Raw genomic sequence first — 13029 nt, 5'->3', positions numbered from 1 at the left:
GGAGGAACTGTTTGAGGCCACTATTGCTGTGGTTGAACCATCATTTGAGGCACTATCGTCTGTGGTGATCACAGTGGATTAGGTGCATTATACTACATCACTGTTTGCATCTGGGGATAGGGGTAGGGAACTGTCCCTGGGACTGCATTTGGTGGGTATACCATTCCTGGAATGGGAGGAGGTAAGACTCCTCTTTCTAGAGTTATTGACAGCCTTGCTTCAACTTCCTGGAGTCATTGACTCCTCTTCCTGGAGTTATTGACAGCCTTGCTTCAACTTCATCATACAATCTTGCACCTTCTACTACAGCTTGCAGATTGACTGATCTTCTCAATTCCATGAACTTGCAAACTTCTGGTTGTAGACCTCTAAGGAACACTCCTTTCTATATTTCTTCATCCAAATGATGGTTAGTCCATCTCTTCAGGATGGATTCCATTCGCGAGACATAAGCTTCTACTCTTTCTCCAGAGGATTGACTTAGGTTCATGAACTCCTCTCGTATCCGCTCTTCAAAATCTTCACGCCTGAATTTAATGAGGAAGGCCAACTTCAGGTCGTCCCATATGCCAAAAGTTTATGCTGCTTGTCTCTCATACCACTAAAATGCCACGCCCTTGAAAGTGGCAGGGAATATCACTAACCAATGCTCAGGGGTTCTGGCATTGTTAGCCACACATGCTACATAAATTTTGCTACATGAAGATCAGGGTCTTCATTGTACTCTCCCTTAAAAACTGGCAATGGGACTACATTCGCTGGCCTATCATCAATATTTCCAGGATGAATTTAACTAGGAAGGGGACCTTCACTTGCCATGGGGACTTCTGTAAAGAGTGTTTTTAGGGCGTCAAAGGAGGCTTATGTTGCGAGCTCATTCTCAACTTTGATTTTTGCCTTCTCTCTTCTCACGTACCTTTGGAATCGTTCTAACACTTGCCTCTTTATTGCGTCATTCATCAGGGGGTTGGCTCCAACCAGTTGGTCCGAACTCAACAGGATAGTATCAGAGGGGGCTTCAGTCTCTAATGGATTCTCTAGCCAACATCTCTTCTACTTCCTTCTTTTCAACATCTCTGAATTCGGCTTTCAAACCACTACAGAGGGGGAGATATTCCATTCTAAAAGTATCAAAACTCATTCTTCTTAGGATTGTTGTTGTGTCATTATAATAATGCCAGCTTCTGAGGGTTTCAACAGTGTATGTTGTGAAAAACACTCTGTCTACCAACTTCCAGTGGGTTGCTAATTGGACAAACAAAAGTTTGTTAGTACACCAAGCATCCCACGTATCTTGCTGTTGAGCATCCATGAACAAATTCCAACTCTTTTCCTTATTGTTTTCGTGAACCTCTATAGACCACGACTCCTGAAGCTTCTTCACAATCTCCCACTTGACGATGTTTGGAAACTTCTCAATGAATGCCAAATCTTCCATGCGTGGTCATTCTCTCTGTTTCTGCCCTTCAGTTTATTCCCAAACAGTTTGCCACCAAGATGCAAGTTTCTGCTGCTTCAACAGGAAGAGGAAACAGTCCACCACATAGAGCATGCATCATGATGGTGATATATTTCCGCCATTGTGGGATGAACTTCTTGTGGAAAGTGGCTTTGATAATGAGAATCTCCAACTCTTCAGTGGAGGAAGGAACTTTGCAAACATCAATTGACTTCTCCTCTTCTTGATAATGCCATTTCCTTCATTTTCAGCCTCTTCTGGTGCTTGTTGATGGCAAGTTTCCCCGGCTACGCACCAAAAACATGGTTCCCCAAGAGGAACACCAAGGAAAAGGGGATTCTACTACAAGAAAATCTATCTTGTAACATTAACAAGCTTTTATTCCATTCTTTTGATCATCAAAACAAAGAAAACAGCAATTCTTCACGCAGCATCATAGTAGATTTCTCCCACAGATTTAATAGAATCAACCATAATCTTCAACACCTTTATAGAATCCATCAATAGAACAATGAATACAAAAGAATACACCATCTTTGAATGGAAATCAATCACATAGTATTCATCTTCAATGTCTTCATAGTTCTCTCTCTCAATCTCTCATATATACTTACATTGTTTTGATAGAATTGATTATCTCTGGCTCTCACTCTCTCACTCTCTCAATAGTACATCATCTCCTCACTACAATACTCTCATAATAACTCTCAATAATCCTTCTTAGGTCGTGGATGCACCTCCCAAGAGGTATGTCTGATATGAAGAGTCACCAGAGCCACTATAGTATCTTTTTACAGCTCACTACTATCACTGTCACTTCAGTCTTCAGCAGCTGCTTCTTCCATTTGTTTTAGCTCTTTTGAACTTAGATTCATCCTTTCCAAAAGTTAGAAAATTTTTCTAAATTCACACATACATTCTACATAATACTTACAGAAGGTCTACAGAATAGTACAGTACAGTACTAGAGCAGCTACAATACAGTTACAGTATAGAGACAGAGGCTCTACAAAAGGTTTACAAAGGGTTACTGAAGGTCATCAGAACCTCATAACTCATACTCAAACCATTCCAAACTATCAAAAACTATTCAATAAGCTTCCAAAAAATCTCAATCTTCATCAATCATAAATCCATGCTTCATGCAGAATATAATCAGAACAAAACAGAAGCTATACAGAAGGTATACAGAACCAATCAGAACCTCAACAGAACATCATAGAGCTTCATATCTCCACTAAGAATCATCATGAACTTCCAAAACATAATCAATATCATCCAAAACACTCTCAAATACTTCCATTAACAACCATAAACCACTCTAAATCCATCAAAAATCAATCATTCAGACCTCAAAAACAACAAAAATCAGCCAAAAATTCAATCTTTTTCCACTCTCAACATCTACACGCAATGGGCCAGCAAACCAATCAGGACCATTAGCCAAGAAACATAGAGTTAGGAGAGAGACAAGTAGTCAATGACCTCCTCATCATGCTAGTGACCACCCTGGTGACTCTAAGCCTAGGAGATCTACTTAGGCAGCATCCGATGCTATGGCAAGAGCTGAAGCAGTGGGTTGAGGGACTGATGGAGCAAGGGGCAGTTGATCTACATGATCATGATGCAGTAACTCGATGCTTTTTGGAAAGGCACTGAAAGGCATGCAGTCTTACTGGTCTTAGCTCTAGGAGACACCATGAGAAAGGGATTTGTAGATACGAGAATAGGAGTTAGTGTGTTGAGCCATGCAGTACTCCATGACTGGGGTAACCCGTGCATGTTGAGAATGCTAGGTTCAATGTCACAATAGCTAATGGAATGAAGGTAAGGCCATTCAGAGTGCTAACAAATTGGCCCTTGAAGATTGCAGGAGTCCAATTCTCTGTTGACTCGGTAGTCATGAAGAAGGTGGACTATGATATCCTACTAGGCCGGCCTTGGATGCGCAATGCACGGGTCATAGAAGACTGGGGTAATGGTCTAATCTTCTTAGAAAATAGGACAAAAGCATTGAGGGGAGAGATGGACACTTGGAAGACAACACCAATTGACCTAGATGCCATCTCAGCCATGCTGAAGGGTGATGCCCAAGTTAGAAAATCTTATGGGCTGTTAACTAAGTATACCCCTTATCCAGATGATGGGCAAGATTGGATGCATGTACTTGCTACAATCGATCTGCCATTCTCAAATGAGGAAGAGGAGTACAAGCAAGCTACCGAGAAATTCTCAAATGAGGAAGAGGAGTACAAGCAAGCTACCGAGAAAGAGAGAGTGCCCAAGAAGGAGCCTACAATGCCACTCTACATGATGGCCAGAAGCCCTTACAGCTGTAATATCCCCCCCATACCTTCCGCATAAGAACCCCCCCTTTAAAAATTTTTAATTTTAACCCAAAATTTTTTTACTCTCTCCCCCTGTCAGCTGCATGGCGGGGAGAGAGAGAGAGAGGGAGTATAAAGGGGAGCCCTTCCCCCCCTCGTCATCAGGCAGCACCCAAATTTTTAATTTTAACCCAATTTTTTTTACTCTCTCCCCACTATAAAGGGGAGCCCTTCCCCCCCCTCGTCGTCAGGAAGTGCCCCCCCTGGTGGTCTCCGACGGCAGTAGCCCCTCCCCTCCCTCGTCAACGGACAGCGGCCCCCCCTCATCGTCAAGCAGCGTAGCCCCCCCCTATGATCAGAAAACCCCCCCTCCTCATCATCATCATGAAAGAGAGAGAGAGAGAGAGAGAGAGAGAGAGAGAGAGAGAGAGAGAGAGAGAGAGAGAGAGAGAGAGAGAGGAAAATTTTTGGAAGATTCTTCTTTCCCCCTCTTAAAGGGAGGTCACACACCCCTCAACATTTTCGAAAATACACCCCTCTTCTTCATTATCTTTTCTCCACTCAAGGAGAGGCAGCAAGAATTTTGCATAGGAGAGTGCAAGAATTCTATCTCTCGTACACGCGTCTTCGAGTATGGCCCCGAAGTGTAGTTCCACAAGGATGGCCGAAAACCCTACAAATGTGGATGGTGGTTCGAATCAAGATGACACCGCAACCGCGAATAGTTTATCAAGCATGAATACCATTGGAATCAAGACATCACTCCAAACCTAGGTTGCTCTATTATTAAATCATAGATTATAATTATCACGATGAAAAATCATATTCACATGCATCACATTAATTGCGTGTTTCATAATTTCCTACGTGTGAACTTAGTTGTGATGTATGTAACAAATAAGATAAATTTTATTGTAAGATGATATCATAATAGGTGAAATTGATTAGGTAATTGCATCGTAAATTACCCAAAAAAATTATTGCATAAAGTGCATTGCTCCTTGCCCAAGTTCTCGCAAAATACATTTCAAAGGACATCAAAGGAAGCAAAGTGCAACTTCTTATCGCAAGATGGATTTTGAGGTACATGTAATAAACTACAGAAAAGATTAAAGTGCAGCTAGATTCATACAATGATCACATAAAGTTATAAAGATTAGATCATTCAAGAAGGTTATAGATCATGTAAATAATTACATAGAGGATAATGTTAAGATTTTATGCATAGAGAGTACCTTCGCATGTGTGGCATAAAATATCATATGGATTATATCAAAATTGTAAGCATTGAAATGAAGGCATGGCATTACGTCGCGTGCATTAAAGTTGTTGGAAAAATTCAACGTTGTTTGTAATTTACCAAATGGGACTTGGATCCATGAGTCCCATGTCAAAGTCCTTGGTAACTTCAAGAGGGATAGGTAAAAGCTTAGTGCATGTAAGCATTATGGAGAGGGCTTAAGAAGATTATACTTAAGATGGAGTAGGAACTATTCTAAACAGAAGCATCTTGACCAACCATGGTCAAGGGGATAGATAATCTTGATCAATTAAGATCAAAGATAAAGGTACATAGGTACTTCAACGGATCTAGGAGACAACCAGCAAGTTGACCAACCGAGGATGACGGGGTTGTCCATGATCTATCTTACAAGGAGACCTAAGGTAAGGATAATTAGCATCAGTAGGGTACAAACCCTAACCCAAAGAAAAAGGAGAAACAAGCAACCTAGCTTGCCAAGCCCCTATAATCTCACCAAGTCGCGAACAATCCAAGATCGAATGCTGGGAGCATTCGGAAAAAAGGAATCACACCTTAGCAATTGGTCGTACAAATGACCACCATAATGATCGTGATTGTACACTTAGGTACACTGTTTGAACTTCTTTACTCAAGGAACTAATTCAAGGCAAAACACTTAATACTTCAGGTTAAAAGCCTAGAGGGAGAGGCAGGTTCAGTTACCTCCAACTACCTACTTGGCCCTATCCAAGAGGGTTGTTAGCCGCGCCGGGTATATGGACCGAACCCGCCGCGAGAGGTCTCTCCGTGGGTGCTGCTTGGAGTGGGAGGACGCTTGGGTACCAAGGGAGGCTCTAGCCGTAAATTCCTTATCTCCGGATCCCGCACAAGAGGCCGATGTGACTTGAGATGGGATCTCGAGGCCCGTGTACTAGTCTACGGGCGAATATTGGAGCAGCAATCCTGTTGATTGCTGGGTTAACCTTCACGCATGATACTTGATGTATTCCAGGACTATGATAAATAAAGATCAGATATTTGAAAAAGGAGCTTGCTTGACATTGTTTTTGTGTTAGTGCCTAAGTTACGTGAAGAAACATGTGTTTAAATTGATTAATTAAAGAAGTTGTTTTTGCATATCAAACATAATATGGTAGGTAATTAGATAACTAAGCAAACTGAGGAAAGTGTGGTGGACATGACTTGTGTCTTTCCTACGAAAGGGTGGTCCCGGTTAGCTGGGAACTTTTCTCAAAAGACGTGATAACAAAACTGTGAAGACCTAGAGTCAGTAGACTTAGAGTCCCGATTTATGCTATTTTAGGGGAGTAGAATGGGACTATGCCTTATGGGCAGAGAGGTTGAGCTTTGCATCCCTCTCGTTTTCTATTCTCCATGAACCAAGTGCAGCATAAATCCGCTTCGGCTCTATTGTTCCTATGCAAAGTGGTTCATCTGGAGCTCGACACTAGCTACTTCCTATAGACTTTGCTGATAGGAAAGAAACCATGACTTCAGGTAGGTCCTAAATGGGAATGGCCGGATACTTCCACCTGGAGCAGACTCGGGAAGACCTAGATCTCAGACCCTGTGACATTCCTTGCGAGTGTCAAGTGGTGCTTTCTAGACTCTCTTTCCAATGGGCTGCTAAGATGTGTCCCACAAGTGGATGAGTGGACACATTATAGTTGGTATCAGAGCAAACCAAAGAAATCTAAAGATTACAAGGGAACTTAATGGAGGAAAATAAAGGGAATACGGGGATAACCAAGGGAAGGTGATTAGAATAGAGCAGTGTTTTCTGTTGAAAACATTTCTTTACTCATTTATGGATGATGGGTTGCAGAGTCACGAAGCATGGAGCAAGTTCTTGGTGTTCCAGGTCATGTTCATGACTGCAATGCATGCTTTGAATTATCATCAAAGGCTTGGCATGATGAATATTCTAGACCGCATCTATAATCCTTCACCCCTGTATGCAGAGTGGAGATGGACGGGAGACTCAGGAATATATTACATAGCAGCCCACCGACTCGTGTACCTTCAGACCAACTTGAAGAGAATCAAGTGGATGGAGGATTTAAAGATCGTGAAGGTGTTCATCTTTGTCAAAGCTCGCATAAATGCAACTTTGCACATTAGCGGTCACAAGTCAAGCAGAACAAGTATGTCTATGAAGAAGTGACCCGGGTAATCTCTGCTGACAAAATCAAAGTGTTAGGGCGCTATGAGAAGAACGGGTATCAAAGGAAGGGATACCCCAAGCTTCCTATGACTTACCATTTCTTGAAAATCCATGACCCCACTCCATATTATTATTCCATCCCTGTAGCCGATTGTAACAAAATCCTGTTTTCCCCAAATTGATGTATCAATCAGCTTGTCCTACTTATCCAAAATAAATGTACTCAAAGGGTTATGCCCTCATGAATAAATAAGACTTTTTACAATTGTCTATCTTGATCATAAATGTTAGCTAAGGTGTTAAGTGATTAAATCACTTACCTAAAAAGTTGTGCTATTCATATTAACATAATATGGGAATGTATGATAGGATGTTAACATAAAGAATCTTATTGTCTAGACGCAACCCTAAGCGCGGGTTCCAAATCCGACTCCTACACTAAGTCCAGCTATGGCTCAAGAGAAGAAATTCCTTCTCAAACAAATTAAGCCACCCGAGTTTGATGGCAAGGGAAGGACTGTTCAAGCCGAGTCGAGATCTAGATTGAGTCCATAGTGTACTATTTTGAGGCAGCAGGAACTGCACCTGCTAACCAAGCCATGCTTGCCAAACTTAAGCTTACAGGCAAAGTGAGACTTTGGTGGAAACAGTGGTGCAGAGACCAAGCGATCTCGAAAGGGATAGTCACTTGGGATAAGCTTAAGGAAGCTGTGCGAGGGAGGTATTTGAAGCAGCTAGGATTATCCCTGGAAGTATATTATTCAAAGTTTATTTCACTCCTAAAGTATGCACCCCCAATGGATATGGCACAACAGGTGTCAAAATTCTGTGTTGGGTTGAATCCACCCATAGACACTTGATTGGAATCGATGCGCCCAACGGACCTACAAGACACACTCATTCGAGCTGCTCCAATAATACAGGAGGTACAGACCAAACCAAGGAATGACGATTTGGCCTTACAAAGATTAGAATAAGGGTATGTCTAAGGCTCAAACTAAGAGAGCGCAGGGTTAGAATCAGGGCCAAAGAAAGAAAGCTAGGGCCAATGCTGTCAACAACTTTGTTCCAATACAAAGCAATGATCGCAACCCACGTTGCTTCCATTGCAACAAGCCCGGACACTTCAAGAGGGAGTGTCCCAAGCTTGGCAAAGGGCATTGCCAGGGGCAATTCCAAGGTCAAAATAGATCCGCTCATGGCCAAGGAACCATTGTTATGGCCAGAGGGAGAACCTCCAGTGTTTCCACCAAGGAGTTGGACAATGAAGAAGATCCATCCATGGATGCTGACATGGAGAGGGCAATGGTTCACACCAGTCTTCACAAGAAGGGTCCAAATCGCCAATTCTCGGTGATTCAAACTCCCTTAGAATATCAAGGTAAAAGCTTCAAAACCTTGATTGACTGTGGTAGTACACATTCTTTCATTTCACCAATCTGTGCAAAAAGATTAGGGATAACCACAATAGATGCACCTACTTTACTTGTGGAATCAGCAAATAGTCGTGAAGTCACTTGTACTAGGAAAACTACTAAGGTGAAATTCCTACTGGGTGGGAAGCCAACTTCCGTGAGATTCAGGGTAATGAACCTAGGTGTCCACGAATGTTTACTCGGAATGGATTGGCTAATACCCAATGATGCCCACATTCATTATGGAAAGGGCCAAGTCTCCTTCCGAAATTCTGAAGGGGAACTAGTCACGACACTGGTAAGCCAAAAATACAGTTGGCAAAAGCAACACGGATAATAAAAGGTGTTTAAAAGGGCCTACCTGTCTATATGATTAAAATGAATAAGCTAGATCAGAATCAAGAACCTTCATGGTTAAAGGAATATACAGGCGTATTTCTTGAAGATCTGACGGAACTTCCTCCCCAAAGGGAAGTCGACCACGAAATCAAACTTGTGCCAGGAGATGCACCGGTTGCAAAGAGGCCGTATAAGATGTCCATCCCGGAAGCTATCGAACTGAAAGAGCAACTCAAGCAACTGTTTTGTCCAAACCCTAGATGATCTGTGGATTACAAGCTCTTATGCAGCCGATGCAAAGGAGAAGGCCACACTACAAAGGATTGTCCAAGCCCAGCCCCTGTAAAGGCCAATGGCATTGATAGCCAATAGAAGGTACAAGAGCCTGCCTCCAATTTAGTAGAGTTGGAAGTTGCCGCTATTACACGCACCAAGAAGAAGGAAACAGTTGTTTAGAACAAAAATAACTCTCCTACCAAGACTGTCAAGTTCAACCTACCAACAAAGGGACATAGCAGTATAGGATAGAACAATGCAATATAGAGCACTGTAGTGCCACATAGAGTCACACCAGAAACATAACCAGAGGTCCAAGAGATAGAAGACACAGAAGCACCTCTAGAAATAAAAGAAGTGTCAATGCTGCAATTATTAGAAAAAAAAGGAAATATGAAAATGGGGGTAGCCCCATTCCCCAATAGGCTGAAGAAGCCTGTGGATCCTATTAAAGATTATGACTTGATCAAAGGCTTAGACACTTTTAAACCTAACTTAACGTTTTGACAGTTGCTGATGCTGTCTCCTAGCTGCCGAAAGAAATTTAAAAGCATCTTGACAAGAAGGCATGGACTAAGGATTGCTCCTTCAATAGCGACCAAGATCAATAAGGCCCCGGAGCTTGTAAAGGAAGTAGATGTGGCTAATGCCTTCCTAGATCCTAGAACCCCAGAGATTAGTATATGGATAGAAGGATGCTTTATTTCAGATGCATTGATTGATGGAGGCTAATCAGTAAACATAATGATAGATGTGACAATGAAGGACTTAGGGTTGCAAGGAATTCAATCTACACAATGGCTTATCAGATTGGCAGACCAAAGCAGAATCAAACCTTTGGGCATCCTCCCATATGTAAAAACAACCCTTGCAGGAAGAGACTATTGGCTAGCATATTTGGTGGTCAAACCAAATTCTTATGGGACCTCATACCCTCTGCTGTTGGGAAGACCTTGGCTTTTTGAAGTGAGAGCTAGGACGGACTAGTTCAAAGAAACCCTAACCTTAGGCAGAGGACCCAAAAAAGTGGTGTTAAAGCTGTATGGATCGCAAAAAGGCAATGGATCCACATCCATCGAAGTCATAACTGACTCCTCCAATGAGGTAACAGATGGTACATCAGGAGACGAAGAGGCTGTTAAGCAGATCTTTCCTAAGAAAATAGAGGCACAGTCCCTAATAGTGGGCACTGTAAGCCAACTGCCAAGGGAAGTAAAATCCATGTCCATGGGGGAATATCTCCTGCCTCAACTAGAATTTACTTCTGAAATCACCTCTGACAGTGAAATAGAAGCATGGATGTATTGTTCTCCCTGTTACATGACAATCGCAGAGATAGAGCACAGGTAGTACAGTTACAAAGCAGATACAGAGCAGAGACAGTACAGTTACAGAGCAGAGACAGTAGAGAGATAGTCACAGAGATAGTAACAGACACAGAGCCAGAGCCAGAGCCAGAGGCTGAAGTAGAGTCAAAAGCTATGACAGAATCACAAGCAGATGCAGAGGTAGAAGATCTGTTCTTCTCCTACAGAGCCTCTACAGAAGCAGAGACAGAGCCTCCAGAGAAAAATGATGAAAATGATGAGGAAGAAAATGAAGCACGTTATGAAAGTGCAGATGAAGAGTTTCCTCTGATAGTGGATGATCTTGTTGATGTCCCTATAGAGACCTTAGGGGCCGAAGATCTCTGGGTGCTGGATGGAATGACCATGGTTCCATTTGGATTGACCAATGGACTACAAGTATGTAGAATTTGTATAAGCAATGGATTAAAAGCATAAAAATTAAGTTCACTAGTGGCTCCTATCACCCGATTGTTCAGTCCCAGAGAAACGATGATGATGATGCTCCTTGTGAAGCCAAAGCCCTCATAGCCCTGGCCTCTAGAAGGTTCGTGCTATGTGACATTCCTGGACGCATCCTTTGAAGATGAATACCCAAGTCTAGAAGAAATCACCACTCACACAGAAGCAAACAAAGCTCTGATACCCTTCTAGCAACCTCAACACACGGATGAGTCATCTGCTCAGAAGGAGGACACTGGTTCTAGTGGAACATCAGATGAGGACACTACTCTCTTGAAAGAGTCAGACCTCTATCTGGAAGCAATCCCTGGGCGCGAAGTGGAAGGTGAAAGACAAGTAACGTTCTTGGATGCTGATGGTACCGAACGTCACCTGAAGGTGGGTCTTAATCTTCCAGAAAAAGAATTAGTGGTCCTGCGATACCTACTCGAAGAGAACTTAGACGTGTTTGCTTGGTCGTATAAAGACCTAAAGGGGATTGATCCCATAGTATGTCAATATCACATTGACCTAGAGCCTGATGCCAAACCTGTAAGGCAAAGACAAAGGTGAATGAATTCTAATTACTCTGCTTTGGTGAAGGCTGAATTATTGAAACTTCTTGAAGCAGAGTTCATTTATCCTGTGGCTAACAGTGAATGGGTTTCACCCATTGTGGTAGTACCCAAGAAGAACGGGAAACTTTGAATATGTGTCGACTTTCAAAATCTCAATTCGAAGATGAAGAAGGATCATTTCCCTATCCCTTTTATAGACCAACTATTGGACATAGTGGTAGGCCATGAACTGTATCCCCTCTTGGATGGATTCAACGGATATAATCAAGTCCAAATTGCAGAAGAGGACCAATCTAAAACAGCCTTCACCACAGAATGGGGGACCTATGCCTATAGAGTGATGCCATTTGGGCTCTGTAATGCTCCTGCCATCTTCCAATGAGTAATGATGGTTGCCTTCCAGAATCATTTACATGATTTCATTGAGGTGTATCTTGATGACTTTTGTGTCAATAGTTTGATCCGAGAACATTGGGGACACCTAGAGCAATGTTTTGACAGATGCCGAGAGTATAGGATTTCTCTCAACCCCAAAAAATGTGTATTTGGTGTCTCATCAGGAGTTCTTTTGGGCCATATTGTCTCAGCACAAGGGATTGCAACAGACCCGGTGAAGATTGAAAAGATTGCCGCCTTAATAGCACCAACAAACCTTAAGAAATTGAGAGGATTTCTTGACCATATGGGCTACTACAGAAGATTTATTGCATATTTTGCAACCAAGGCAACCCCTCTACACAAGCTCCTAAGGAAAGATGCAGATTTTCTTTGGACTGATGATTGTGAAGATGCCTTTAATACCCTAAAACAGTGCCTTATCCAAGCACCTATTTTGCAGCCTCTTGACTGGACGAAGGAGTTCCATGTGCACACAGATGCATCAGTTGAAGGGCTAGGTGCTATCCTATGTCAAAAGGGTCCCTCTAAATTAGATCAACCAATATATCATGCAAGTCGAAAGGTCACTGATAGGGAACAAAACTACACAGTGACAGAGCTTGAATGCTTAGCAATGGTGTCAACGCATTTCAAGTTCTTTGTGGATCATGAAGCCCTGTCCTTCCTGATGAACAAAGCAAATGTTAAAGGACGACTGATGAGATGGTTAATCCTATTCCACGAGTTTGATTTTAAAGTGGTCACTAAGCCTAGCCGTTCCCATGTCCTAGCCGATCATCTATCACAGATCCCTCAAACAGAAGCAGAGGAACAGGATGATCCTGACCTTCCTGATGCTTCTTTGTTTCTAGTTGAAACATTTACTCCCTGGTATGCAGACATAGCCAATCTCCTGGCAACTCAACAGTATCCTCCTGGCATCTCAAGCCATGAGAAGAAGAAGCTTCTGTTAGAATCAGCCCCCTACACCTTGCTAGGTGGTACACTGTACAAGAGAGGCAAAGATGAAGTGCTGCGAAGA

This window comes from Lygodium microphyllum, chromosome 26 (assembly GCF_053477565.2).
Source record: "Lygodium microphyllum isolate KBCC chromosome 26, Lygodium_microphyllum_v1.1.10, whole genome shotgun sequence".
Taxonomy (NCBI): Eukaryota; Viridiplantae; Streptophyta; class Polypodiopsida; order Schizaeales; family Lygodiaceae; genus Lygodium; species Lygodium microphyllum.
This window is presented reverse-complemented; position numbering follows the sequence as displayed.